Source organism: Cupressus sempervirens, chromosome 8 (assembly GCF_028749045.1).
Source record: "Cupressus sempervirens isolate cs-2001-9-10 chromosome 8, ASM2874904v1, whole genome shotgun sequence".
In the NCBI taxonomy this organism is placed as follows: Eukaryota; Viridiplantae; Streptophyta; class Pinopsida; order Cupressales; family Cupressaceae; genus Cupressus; species Cupressus sempervirens.
The window spans coordinates 209,075,318-209,087,929 of NC_143125.1; the positions used below are offsets into that span (position 1 = coordinate 209,075,318).

General features: G+C 37.4%; 1 pseudogene; it reads left to right on the forward strand.

Annotated features, from left to right (window-relative positions):
• Positions 1–5,442: 5,442 nt before the first annotated feature.
• On the forward strand, positions 5,443–12,612 carry LOC149542244 (membrane-associated protein VIPP1, chloroplastic-like; annotated as a pseudogene).

Below are 12,612 nucleotides of genomic sequence, written 5' to 3' on the forward strand. Positions count from 1 at the left end.
TCTAAAACCCATTCACCAATCTGAGATCTACAACTCGCAATAAAAAGGGATTTTTGTTGTTGATGGGGAATTTTCCTTGGTCAAACCCCAAATTAGGAATTAATCTTAAATTGAAATAATTGAATAACAAAAATGTAAAGAAGATACATGAGTTCACCTTACAATAATAAAATCTCTTGAATCAAATGCAGTGGCTTACTTCATGAATTGATTTGGATCAACTAGATGAACGGATGTAGAACATGCAATAAAGGATCTTCAATGGCTTGAAGGAGATCTTGAAGATGGCTACCATAATTTCTTGAATCCTTGATCTTCAATGGAGGAATTGTTTGAAGAATGATTGAAGACTTGAAGGCTTGAGTACTTAAAAGCTTGAGCAGGAGTGCTTGATCTTGTTAATGCATGATGTGAAAATGAGGAAATGGATGGGTTTATGTAGAGATTAGAATTGATTAACTCCCATAGGCTAACTTGCCTAGAAATTAACACCCTAAAGGTATTTGAACATGAGACCTGAATAGAGGACCCAAAATAGGGCCCAATTAGAGGTGCATTATGCCGCTTATTGGCCTATCAAGGGCACATTGTGGCCCCAATTGATCAAGGGAGCATTGTGCCCTCGATAAGCAGGGCTTAGAACCTCCAAGATCCCAAAATAGGTCTTGGAACCCAAAATTAGGCACAAGGTCTAAGATATAGCCATTTTAGTGTAGAGAGAAGATTCCAAGTGGATAGATGGAGGGAAGGGAGGACCTAGGAGGATAGTTCCTACCTCAAGATGAACACCATGAAAATAGGAGCCTTAAAGAGGATCTTTTATGTTTTACCCCAATTCCACCTAAGTGAAAGGAAAAAAAAAGGAAGACTAGGGAAAGGTGCAAATAGATTAATGATATTACATTAAATAGGTGTTAAACATTCATTAAATTAGAGTGCATCCAATTTAAGATGTTACAGATACCCATGGACACATGTATATCTACCATCAATTGTTATATACTCTATTATTATAACTTGTAAGATCTTCATCCAAAACTCCTTAATTTTAAGAGGATCATAATATAAATTTTTACCTTTAACCAATGCTTCCCTCTCCTCCTCTATTTTGAGAAACTGCTCACAACATTATCAAAGTCTTATGATAATTGTAGAAATATACTTCTTCAAGGGTAAGCCAATAAGCTTAGAGAAAAACTTCTCATCGATGGTGCAATACTTTCTAGACAAGAAAATGGTGTTGTTGTCCCAATCCTGAACAAAAGTACGAGTAAATTTCCTATCAAAACCATGTAACTTATCAACATAAGGGGCAATCTCATTGTTCATAAGATTCCTCCACACCTCTTCAACCCACCTCTAGTTCTCACAAGTTGCAAGTTCAAAATGCTTCAAGTCTCCACCCATTTTCAAGTTTGTAGGGCTAAGAAATTATAGGTTCAACATGCAATTTTTAATAATAGCAAGGCTAACAAAGAAGTTAAGGCCAAAAAACACCAAAAAAACATGTGTGTTGAACAAAAAAATTATGGGACTCGGTCTTAAGGGACAATCATGACCATAAACTCTAATTTTAATACCATTATTTATCATTTCCATAATTAATATCCACATTTTGAAACTACTTCCATTTGTAATTTTTAGAAAAAACATTTCATTTTCCAACAATTCTAAGATATTTATCATGTGCAATAGATACCTTAACAAAATTACTGCTATGAAGTTTTGAAAAACTCCTTATGCATAGTAGTATGAAATGAAACTCATATATTGAGCACCCAAACATTTTTTGTGATTTCTCTTGTAGTTAAAATAAAGACATCACCGTGTTCCATATGTGCGTATTGGTTTAACCAAGATTTGGTATCAATTGTAAGTTATAAACAAGTAGATAAAACTAATGAGCATATATAAGACAACAATAAAAACCTAAAACAAAACATAAACACACTGAATTATAGTGGTTCACCAAATATGGCTACATCCACTCTAAAAGAAGGGAATATCTTTATTATCATTCAAAAAATACAATACATTCATGGTTTACACACATCTAGTTATACAAATATATAGAGAAATGAAATTAAGAAATGAGAAGATGTAAAGTAATGTGACTATTGGGATTTATAATCCCAATAGTATGTCCCTACCCGTGTCTTATATTGTTTAGTGAGCTACAAAATAGGATCTAAATAGTCCTATATACATGTATTTTATTTGGCTGGAAAATAAGTAAAAGAACATGTTATTTTGTTTTATTATTCAATCTTTTCTATCTCTCCTAGATTTCTAATATAGGTCTAGAGTTAATCTCTACATGAGATAAAGTGTAGTGATCAAAGAATTTTCTTGAATATTTTTGGAAGGTGTGCCAACTCGATTTGGATCTCCACATGTTTTTCCCTTTTGCTCATAATCTTTGTTATAACTTTTGGACGATCTTGCATCCACACTTCACATCTCCTATGGGGCCAACTTATTATATGATCTAGATAGTATATGGATAATCTTGACGAATGGTTGAAGTGTGTTGAAAGAGATATGTGAAGAAGTGCATTGAACATTTATTTGGAGGATCAAATATTGTATAATGCAAGGATGAATAAAAAGTAAAATGTGTATGACTATGAACTATAATCAAGCATAACATTTTCTACTCCAATCAGTTCAATTTCTATTTGTCATCAATTTGTATTTTTTTTCTTGTTCTAGAGAAGAGATCTTAAGATTGCAATTTTTTCATTGTATCTTTCTCTATATGTGTTGAACATTTGTTGTAAGAGCTAAGCAATGAGCCTAATTCATTGTAAACTAATGTAGTGACAAAATTCTCGCTATGGTTTTTCCCATTTTAGGTTTTCCATTCAAATTTTCTAGTGTTCTTATGCGCTTGTTTTTATTTGAATTGCTTTCTTACATATTCCATAAAGACAATGAGTTCATAAAAATGTTGAGAGCTATAGTTGTTTAAGAAGATATTAATAAATCCCCTTCCTCCCTCATCCCTTGTCATCATGTTGCTGAAATTTCAATGTGCTCAATATTATCTTCTTGAATGAAAAAGCTCATTTTATGCTTTCACCTGGGTTCTTCTTTCCATGGTTTCCTAGTGTGTTCTCTAACTTGTTATGTTGATGTTTCCTTCATTTTTTTTCTATAGTCTTCTTGTTCTTTGCTACTTTTCATCTCAACTTGTAGACACTCGATAACAAAACGACCTGTATTACCATGATTAAAGCATTTACCTTTGTGCTTCACAGATCCTTTCTTGTCCTTCCTCACAAAGAGAGCTTCATCTTCATTAATTGAACCTTCTTTTTATTAAGATTCTTTGTTCTTTATCTTCTTGGGTGCTTTAAAAGCAACTTATTGCTTCAATGGCTTCTCTTTCTTTGTCCTCATTTGTATGTGGTAAGCATCCCCTGCAACTCTTCCATCTTCAAAATTTTTAAATCCTTTAGTTATTTTATGGTAGAAACTTTCACATAAAACCTTATGGGAAGATAATTTATTACCTTTTGCATAATTATTGTACCTTGTAATGTCCCTTATTTGGGGACATTAGAATTATTAAGCAATGAATTTTCAATATTAAATTTGACTATGCTACCTGGAGATTTATTATTAAAGGTCAAATTAATATCTCATGTGGTCACAAGAGGATGAGGAGGAATAAGATGATTTGCCAAGGAGAAGTTGAAGAGTCACCATTGTGAAGATATAAGGAGATGAGACTCATTCTTTTGGCATGTTTGATTTATTATTCTGATTTTCAGTTCTCTCTTGTGAGTCATTCAGAAAGCTTCAATTTTCAGCCCATGTGAGGACGCAGTGGATGCAAACCCATTGTCTATGGAGATATCATCACAGGTGTCTCATTGAGCTTACAACTTCTTCTCTTGTTTTCCAATCTCACTGTAAAATCTGTGTATAAAATTTGATTTGTGATTGGATGGTTATTGTATTGTTGTTGTATAGTACAATAACATTTTAGAAGTTAGTTAGAAGTTGTTGGTTATCATACTTGCTAATGTATAAGACAACAACATGCTTCTAGATTGTGGAAAGGATGTTGGTTTAGTTTTTTTGATTTGTACTACATTGTTCATATGCTTGAGTCTTTAATGCCATTTTGAAAAGACAAATTTATTGGAGAGTTCGGGTTTTACTTGTTGTTCATATAGAATGAGTTTGAGCAAATATCTATCTGGAATATCATCTGTTATTCATATTGTTGGTTATTTGTTAAGTGAGTTTGTACTTTAAGATTTACATTTAAAAGAAAAATGGAAAAATCAAGCTCAGGACAGTACGGTGCTAGTTGGATTTGTTACAGTACTGGTACGGGTCATTCCAGTAGTATCAGAGCCAAGTATCTTGCCATCCTGTGGAATCACGCGACACAAGAATTTTATAAACTTATATCTAGAGTCTAATCATCTCGAGCTTTCAGAAGTTGTTTGGGAGCATCAAGTTTAGGGTAAATTCTCAATCTCATCAGTTTTTACAGGTTGGGCATTTTTATATATATACACATTACAGTTAATTCCCCAACTGTAGGAAGTGGTTCAGATTGGAAAACTGGGCACAAAAAACAATTTCTCTTCCTCCCAAGAAAAGAGGCTGCCATCTCGCTACCTCTCATGTTGTTAAAGAGATCCAATCAGAGTTACAAGGATTCAAGGTTGGACTTGCACATTTTTCTTGCAACACACAAGTGCATCACTGACAATAAACGAGAACTATGATTCATATGTTCAACATGATACAGAAACTTTCCTCAACAGGATAGTTCCTAAGGGAAGGTCAGCTCCATGGAGGCATGTTATGGAAGGAACTAATGACATGCCAGCACACATAAAGTCTCATTGTTTGGTTGCTCTCTTATTATACCAATAAAAGATGGACGACTTGACATGGGAACATGACAGGGAATTTGGCTTTGTGAGCACAGAGATCATGCTAGCTTTGGCACTAGTATAGTCACAATGAATGGAATGCCTACATAAATAATCAATTCACAACTTATGGTTGAATTTGGCATAAATCACATCTTTATCAGGACACTTATAATGATCTTCAAATGTAAATTTAATATGGTAAATGTGGATATAATATAGCTCTACCATTGTATTGCTTGGGGAACAATTACTTTGTCAGTTTGTTTAATAGCAGCTTCAACCTTGTTTTTTGCGCTTATAGACAGGAGGCATATGTAGAGTTTCCACTGTGTCAGGAATTAGAAAACAATGGAGAGAGGAGTTAATGCAATACAAATCGTAACCTAAGACTAATTCTTTCTAGATTCTATCATTGTTTGAGAGAATTCTTTATTCATAGCTCACAAAAAGGAATGAGCCTTGAATTCCATGTTTTAAGACTTCCATAGCCTATAATCTGACGGAGGTCATGTAGGAAGGAGTAAAAGTTGGGCAGATGAAAATGAAGCTCAAGGAGAATAAGATAACCTCTAACTTGCTAAAAGGGAATTCCAAGCGTAGTCGAATTGGCCTGTTGTTTAGACAGGAAGAAGTTCGTGTGAGGGGCCACGCGATTGGACTTGGCAACAATTCAAACCAGCACCCGTCCCATCTTAAGAGGTCATTCATAATTTCAGAATCTGCAGGCAAGTAGTAGGAAGAGTATCCAGTGAGAAGCTTCAGCAGTGATTTCGGGTTTACTTTCCAGTCCACATTTTTCTTCTGTCTCCAGCGAACTCGGAATAGACATACTTGCGGGCAGTGAACAGTCTAGTAACCAGGTCTTCACATCTCCAGTCACGAGAAGCAAAGTAACATCTGCCAAGTGTTAAAATATTTTGGGCATATCGGGAGCTACCGTTACGGGAAGCGTTATTTCTTCTTACACCACATCAAGGTCCCATTGGCAGTGGAAAGAAGAGTCGAGCTGCCAGGCAATTTATACAGATGCGAATTCATGGGAGAATGAAAGCTTTTCTGGGAGAATTCAAAATTTCGTAGGATGCTACGTATTCCTGACGGGGTCAGATTTGGAATAAACTAAATGAGTTTAAACTTGGAAAGTCACTGCCGAATATTGAAGAGAATTAAAGTTGGCTGAATACATTACTATCTTGTTGTGCATAGTAAATAGACGCGTGGTCCAGGGAGCTGGGTAGAATCGACAAAATTTGGAGATTTGTCAGGCAAATGAATCCAAGAAGGAAGCTTTCAGGAAATATTTCGAGTCAGGTGGCATGCTTGAATACCCTCAGAAAAGTTCTTATTGCTTTGTACGAGGAGAACCGAAAAAACCCTCTGTGGCAAATGACTGGAAGAATTGCGTGATGCATCAGGCCAGCAAGCAATTGATGAACCAGGTGTTAATGCCTAAGTACCGAGATTAGGGTCTTGTGAGATTACACTATTCTTTGATCCATGTAATTTATATTAAGAACCCGTTGTGGAGCCTGATCAGTCCCCAAGTGGGAGATTGTTAGATTGTGGTGACTGATCAGGAAAGTACTGTACATATTTCATAAATAGTGGGGTTCGGGGCATCGCCCTGAAAAAAAAAAAAAATTTGGAAGTAGCCGACATGGTAGCCGACATATTATGGCCGACATATGGCCGACATGTTATAACCCTAAAGCGGTTTAATACTTGTATAAAAAGGGCTTAGGGTTGGGTATTTTTTATGTGTGGTGATACGAAATTGGTTCTTGCGGCGGTATTGAGCTGTAAGGGATTACGGATTGTAATCAGATTGTAATCACTGGATTGTAATAAGATCGGACTTGCTGTTTGGTGGACGTAGCCCAAAGATTGGGTGAACCACGTTAAATCTTGGTGCCTTGTGTTCATTTCTGTGTGTTCTATTATTTTTTGTTATTGGTTATATTTGCATGTAGTTTTTATTTCTGTCCGTGGTTTATCCTAACAAGTGGTATCAGAGCCTAGTTGTTTCTCAGTTATCCTCTGCAGGAAAGTCTCACGGTTAAGTGGGAGTCTCACGGTTGAGTGGGAGCAATGGCAGATGATGGTAAGCTGAGGGTTGATAGGTTTAATGGGCAGAACTTCCAGCTATGGAAGATGCAAATGGAAGACTATTTATATCAGAAGGATTTATGGAAGCCGTTGGAAGGAAAAGCCAAGAATCAGGGAACTATGTCAGAGGCTGAATGGGATCTTTTGGACAGAAAGGCACTCGGAAGCATTCGGTTATGCTTGTCACCATCGGTGGCATTTAATATTACAAAAGCAAAGACGACAGAAGATTTGATGAAAACCCTAGCGACACTATATGAAAAGCCCTCCGCTTCAAATAAGGTATTTCTCATGAAGCGTTTATTTAATATGAAAATGGCAGAAGGTGGATCTGTTGCAGATCATTTAAATGAGTTTAATACTATTACTAGTCAATTATCTTCTGTGGGTATCAATTTTGATAAAGAAATTAGGGCTCTCTTGATTTTGTGTTCTTTGCCTGAAAGCTAGAATGGCTTGGTAATGGCAGTGAGTAATTCTGTTCCTGGATCAAGTACCCTAAAATATGATGATGTGATCGGTGTTATTTTAAGTGAGGAAACTCGTAGAAAATCTTCAGGTGGATCTACATCAGGAAGTGCTTTAAATGCACAAAGTAGGGGCAGAACGACTGAAAGAGGAAGTAACTTTGGAAATCGTGGGAAATCAAGAGGAAAGTCAAAGGGGAGGAGGTCTCAATCGAGAGGACCAAATGATTGCTGGTACTGTGGGAAACCAGGGCACAAAAAGAAAGATTGCTGGACTCGAAAGAAAAATGAAGGAGATAAATCAGATGGAGACAAAGAGGCAAATGTGGTAAGTAATAAATCCGAAGAGGATGCTTTGCTTCTGTCTTTAGAGAGTGTTGATGATTCATGGGTTTTAGATTCTGGTGCTTCTTTTCATGCTACACCTCATAGAGGTTATTTCATTGATTATGTCCAAGGGTATTTTGGGCTTGTTTATTTGGGGGATAATGAACCCTGTCAGATTGTTGGAAAGGGAAAAATTAAGATTAAGTTGCAGAATGGGAATCATTGGCTACTACATGAGGTAAGACATGTTCCAAAGCTGAGTAGGAATTTAATTTCAGTAGGGCAACTCGGTGATGAGGGTTGTGTAATTACTTTAAATGATAAAAATTGGAAGGTTTCAAAAGGTTCCCTTGTAGTAGCAAAAGGTGTGAAAGTAGGCACCTTATATCTTTGTACAGGTCATATTGTTCCTTCTACTTTGATTGTTTCAGAGAAAAATGAATATTCAGGAACAATTACTGCAGTTGAGCAGGGAGAACAAATAGCTGCTGTAGATTCTGATACAGCGTTGTGGCACAATAGACTTGGGCACATGAGTGAGAAAGGTATGAAAGTACTTCATTCAAGGAAAGTTTTACCAGGTCTAAAATGTGTGAATATGGATTTCTGTGAAAGTTGTGTGTATGGAAAACAAAAGAGAGTGAGTTTTGTAAAGACAGGGAAGGAAAACAAAAAGGAGAAATTAGAGCTTGTGCATACAGATGTATGGGGACCGGCTCAGGTATCTTCCCTTGGTGGCTCTCATTATTATGCTACATTTATTGATGATGCAACTAGAAAAGTATGGGTTTATTTCCTTAGACAGAAATTTGATGTATTTCAAACTTTTAAGAAATGGAAATGCTTGGTTGAAAATGAGACTGGTAAGAAATTAAAATGTCTCAGATCTGATAATGGTGGTGAGTATAGCAGTCATGAATTTGAAGATTATTGTTCCACTAATGGTATTCGTAGACAAAAAACTGTTCCAAGGACTCCACAGGAAAATGGAGTGGCTGAACGCATGAACAGGACTATAATGGAGCGCGCAAGGAGCATGAGGTTGCATGCTGGGTTGCCCTTACACATGTGGGCGGAGGCTGTCAATACTGCAGTATATTTGATTAATAGAGGTCCCTCTACTCCTTTGGGCTGTGGTATTCCAGAGGAAGCATGGACTGGTAAGAAGGTGAGTTATTCTTTTCTCAAGACCTTCGGTTGTGAAGCTTTTGCTCATATAGACTCTGAAAATAGAACCAAGCTAGAAGCGAAATCAAAGAAATGTGTCTTTGTTGGATATGGCATTAATGAATTTGGCTATAGGCTTTGGAATTTTGAAAATCATAAAATTATAAGAAGCTGGGATGTCATATTCAATGAAAAAGTGTTGTACAAAGATCTGTTGCAGCAACATGAGAAGAAAGAAGATGATTATGTAGTGCTGGATGATACTCCAAAAGCTGATGTTCCAGCCATTCCTCATGATGTGCAACAACTGCAACAACAAATACCACACACACCAGTGAATGTTAGACGGTCAACAAGGCCAATTAGACCTCCACAAAGGTTTTCTCCCTCTTTGTATTCTATTTTACTTACTGATGCTGGTGAACCTGAAAGTTATGATGAAGCTGTGCAGGTGGATACTAAGATTCAGTGGGAGTCTGCAATGAAAGATGAAATGGACTCTTTGCTGAAAAATAAGACATGGGATTTGTGCAAGTTGCCTGCAGGTAAAAAGGCTTTACAAAATAAATGGGTTTACAGGTTGAAAGAAGAGGAAGGAGGTAAGAAAAGATTTAAGGCCAGGTTAGTTGTAAAAGGATTTGCACAGAAAAAGGGAATTGATTTTGATGAGATATTTTCTCCTGTTGTTAAAATGACTTCTATTCGTACTGTTTTAAGTCTTGTGGCTACTGAAGATTTGCATTTAGAGCAGATGGATGTTAAAACAGCCTTTCTTCATGGTGATTTGGATGAAGAAATATATATGGCTCAGCCACAGGGTTTTGAGGTCAAAGGTAAGGAGAACTTAGTGTGCAAATTGAAGAAAAGTTTATATGGCTTGAAGCAAGCACCTCGGCAATGGTATTTGAAATTTGACAGTTTTATGCATGAGCATGGATATAATAGGTGTCATTCAGATTACTGTGTTTATTTTAAGAGGTTGGATGATGATAGCTACATTATTTTATGTCTATATGTTGATGATATGCTTATAGTTGGGTCTAACATGCATCATATTAAGGGGCTAAAATGCCAGTTAGCACATGCATTTGCTATGAAGGATTTGGGGGCAGCAAAACAAATCCTTGGTATGAAGATTTGCAGAGATAGGAAGAACAAAACATTGACGCTATCTCAAGCTGATTATGTTGAGAAGGTGTTGCAACGTTTCTCTATGGAGAATGCTAAAGCTGTCAGCACACCTTTACTTGGTCATTTGAAATTGACTAAGGAGATGTGTCCCAAGACACAGAAAGAGGAGGATAAGATGTCCAAGGTACCCTATGCTTCAGCTGTAGGAAGTTTGATGTATGCTATGGTATGCACTAGGCCAGATATTGCACATACAGTGGGAGTCGTTAGCAGGTATATGAGTCATCCAAGTTTTGAGCATTGGAATGCTGTCAAGTGGATTCTCAGATATTTGAAAAGAACATCCAATAAGTGTTTACACTTTGGGGGCTCTACTACTGATTTACAGGGCTATGTTGACTCAGATTTGGCTGGGGATATTGATACCAGGCGGAGTACTACAGGTTATGTCTTTACTGTTGGTGGGGCAGCCGTGAGCTGGGTTTCTAGGCTACAGAAGATTAATGCTCTCTCCACTACAGAGGCAGAGTATGTTGCTGCTAAAGAGGCAGCCAAAGAGATGATATGGCTTCAGTTCTTCTTGGAAGAATTGGGACATCCTCAGAAGGATAATTATTTGTTCACAGATAGTCAGAGTGCCATTCATCTTGCTAAGAATCCAGCTCTGCATTCTAAGACCAAACACATACAGTTGCGGTACCATTTCATTCGGTCAGTTTTGGAGGATGGACAATTAAAGCTGGAGAAGATACATACCAATGAAAATCCAGCAGATATGTTGACAAAGGTTGTCACAAGGGAGAAGTTGAACTCCTCTTCAGCTTCAGTTGGTCTTTTAGACTAAATGTGAATGAAAGAACAACAGAGTCCAGGGTGGTTTGATCCAGTGGGAGCCCCATGCGGTAGTTGTATTGCTACAGGATCAGTCTCCAAGTGGGAGATTGTTGTTTAGTGTGGAGCCTGATCAGTCCCCAAGTGGGAGATTGTTAGATTGTGGTGACTGATCAGGAAAGTACTGTACATACTTCATAAATAGTGGGGTTCGGGGCATCGCCCCGAAAAAAAAAAAAATGTTGGAAGTAGCCGACATGGTAGCCGACATATTATGGCCGACATATGGCCGACATGTTATAACCCTAAAGCGGTTTAATACTTGTATAAAAAGGGCTTAGGGTTGGGTATTTTTTATGTGTGGTGATACGAAATTGGTTCTTGCGGCGGTATTGAGCTGTAAGGGATTACGGATTGTAATCAGGTTGTAATCACTGGATTGTAATAAGATCGGACTTGTTGTTTGGTGGACGTAGCCCAGGGATTGGGTGAACCACGTTAAATCTTGGTGCCTTGTGTTCATTTCTGTGTGTTCTATTATTTTTGTTATTGGTTATATTTGCATGTAGTTTTTATTTCTGTCCGTGGTTTATCCTAACACTCGTTTCAGAAGATAACATACTGCCTCTTTATAAAGTTATTGGCATCATGTTGTTGTCATGCTGGCAAAAGTATCCTATGCCTTTCCATGTAATATGAAAAATGCATAATATGCTATTTCCCCTGGAAGCTCCTAAGGTTGTTGCTAGATTGAGAATGCTGATTGCAAAACTTTGCTGATGGGACTGAAATTAAAATGAGTGATACTTAGGGTGCCGACAGCCCAAGATGTCCAAAGTGGTGGGGAACGTTTTCAAATAAACATCTTTGAGCATGTTGTCAGGCTTGTAAAGTCATATGCAAATGCAATACTAAGCAGTGTAGAGGACCCCGAAAAGATTTTGGACCAGACTGTTGAAGAAATGAACACTGATTTGACAAAGATGAGTCAAGCTTCTGCACAGGTTTTAGCATCTCAAAAATAGTTGGAGAACAGATATAAAACTGCAAAGCAATCTGCAGACGATTGGTACCGTCGAGCCAAACTTGCATTAGAGAAAGGAGATGAAAAACTTGCACATGAGGCTCTAGTCCGTCGCAAAGCCTTGGAGGACAATTCAAATGCCTTGAAGAGTCAACTCGACCAACAAAGGGGTGTTGTTGAAAAACTTATATCAAGTACAAGGCTATTGGAGAGCAAAATACAAGAGGCCAAGTCGAAGAAAGATACGTTGAAAGCACGAGCATAGTCTGCAAAGACTGCACAGAAAGTAAATGAGATGTTGGGCACTGTCAATACAAGCAGTGCTCTTGTTGTTTTTGAAAAGATGGAGGAAAAGGTAATGACACTGGAATCTGAGGCAGATGTTATTAATCAATTGAACACTGACAACCTTGAAGGAAAGTTTGCACTGTTGGAAAGTTCTTCTGTTGATGATGACCTTACAAGTTTGAGGAAAGATATTACTGGAGCCTCTAAAAGACAAGAACTTCTAGGAGGTCAATCACCTGTGAGCTCAAGGCCATCTTATCCCTTCAGAGATTTGGAAATTGAAAGGGAATTGAATGATCTTCGTAGAAAAACAAAGGAATTGGGTAATTTCAAGAAAGCTACTATGAAGCCACATGAATCGTCAACCTGA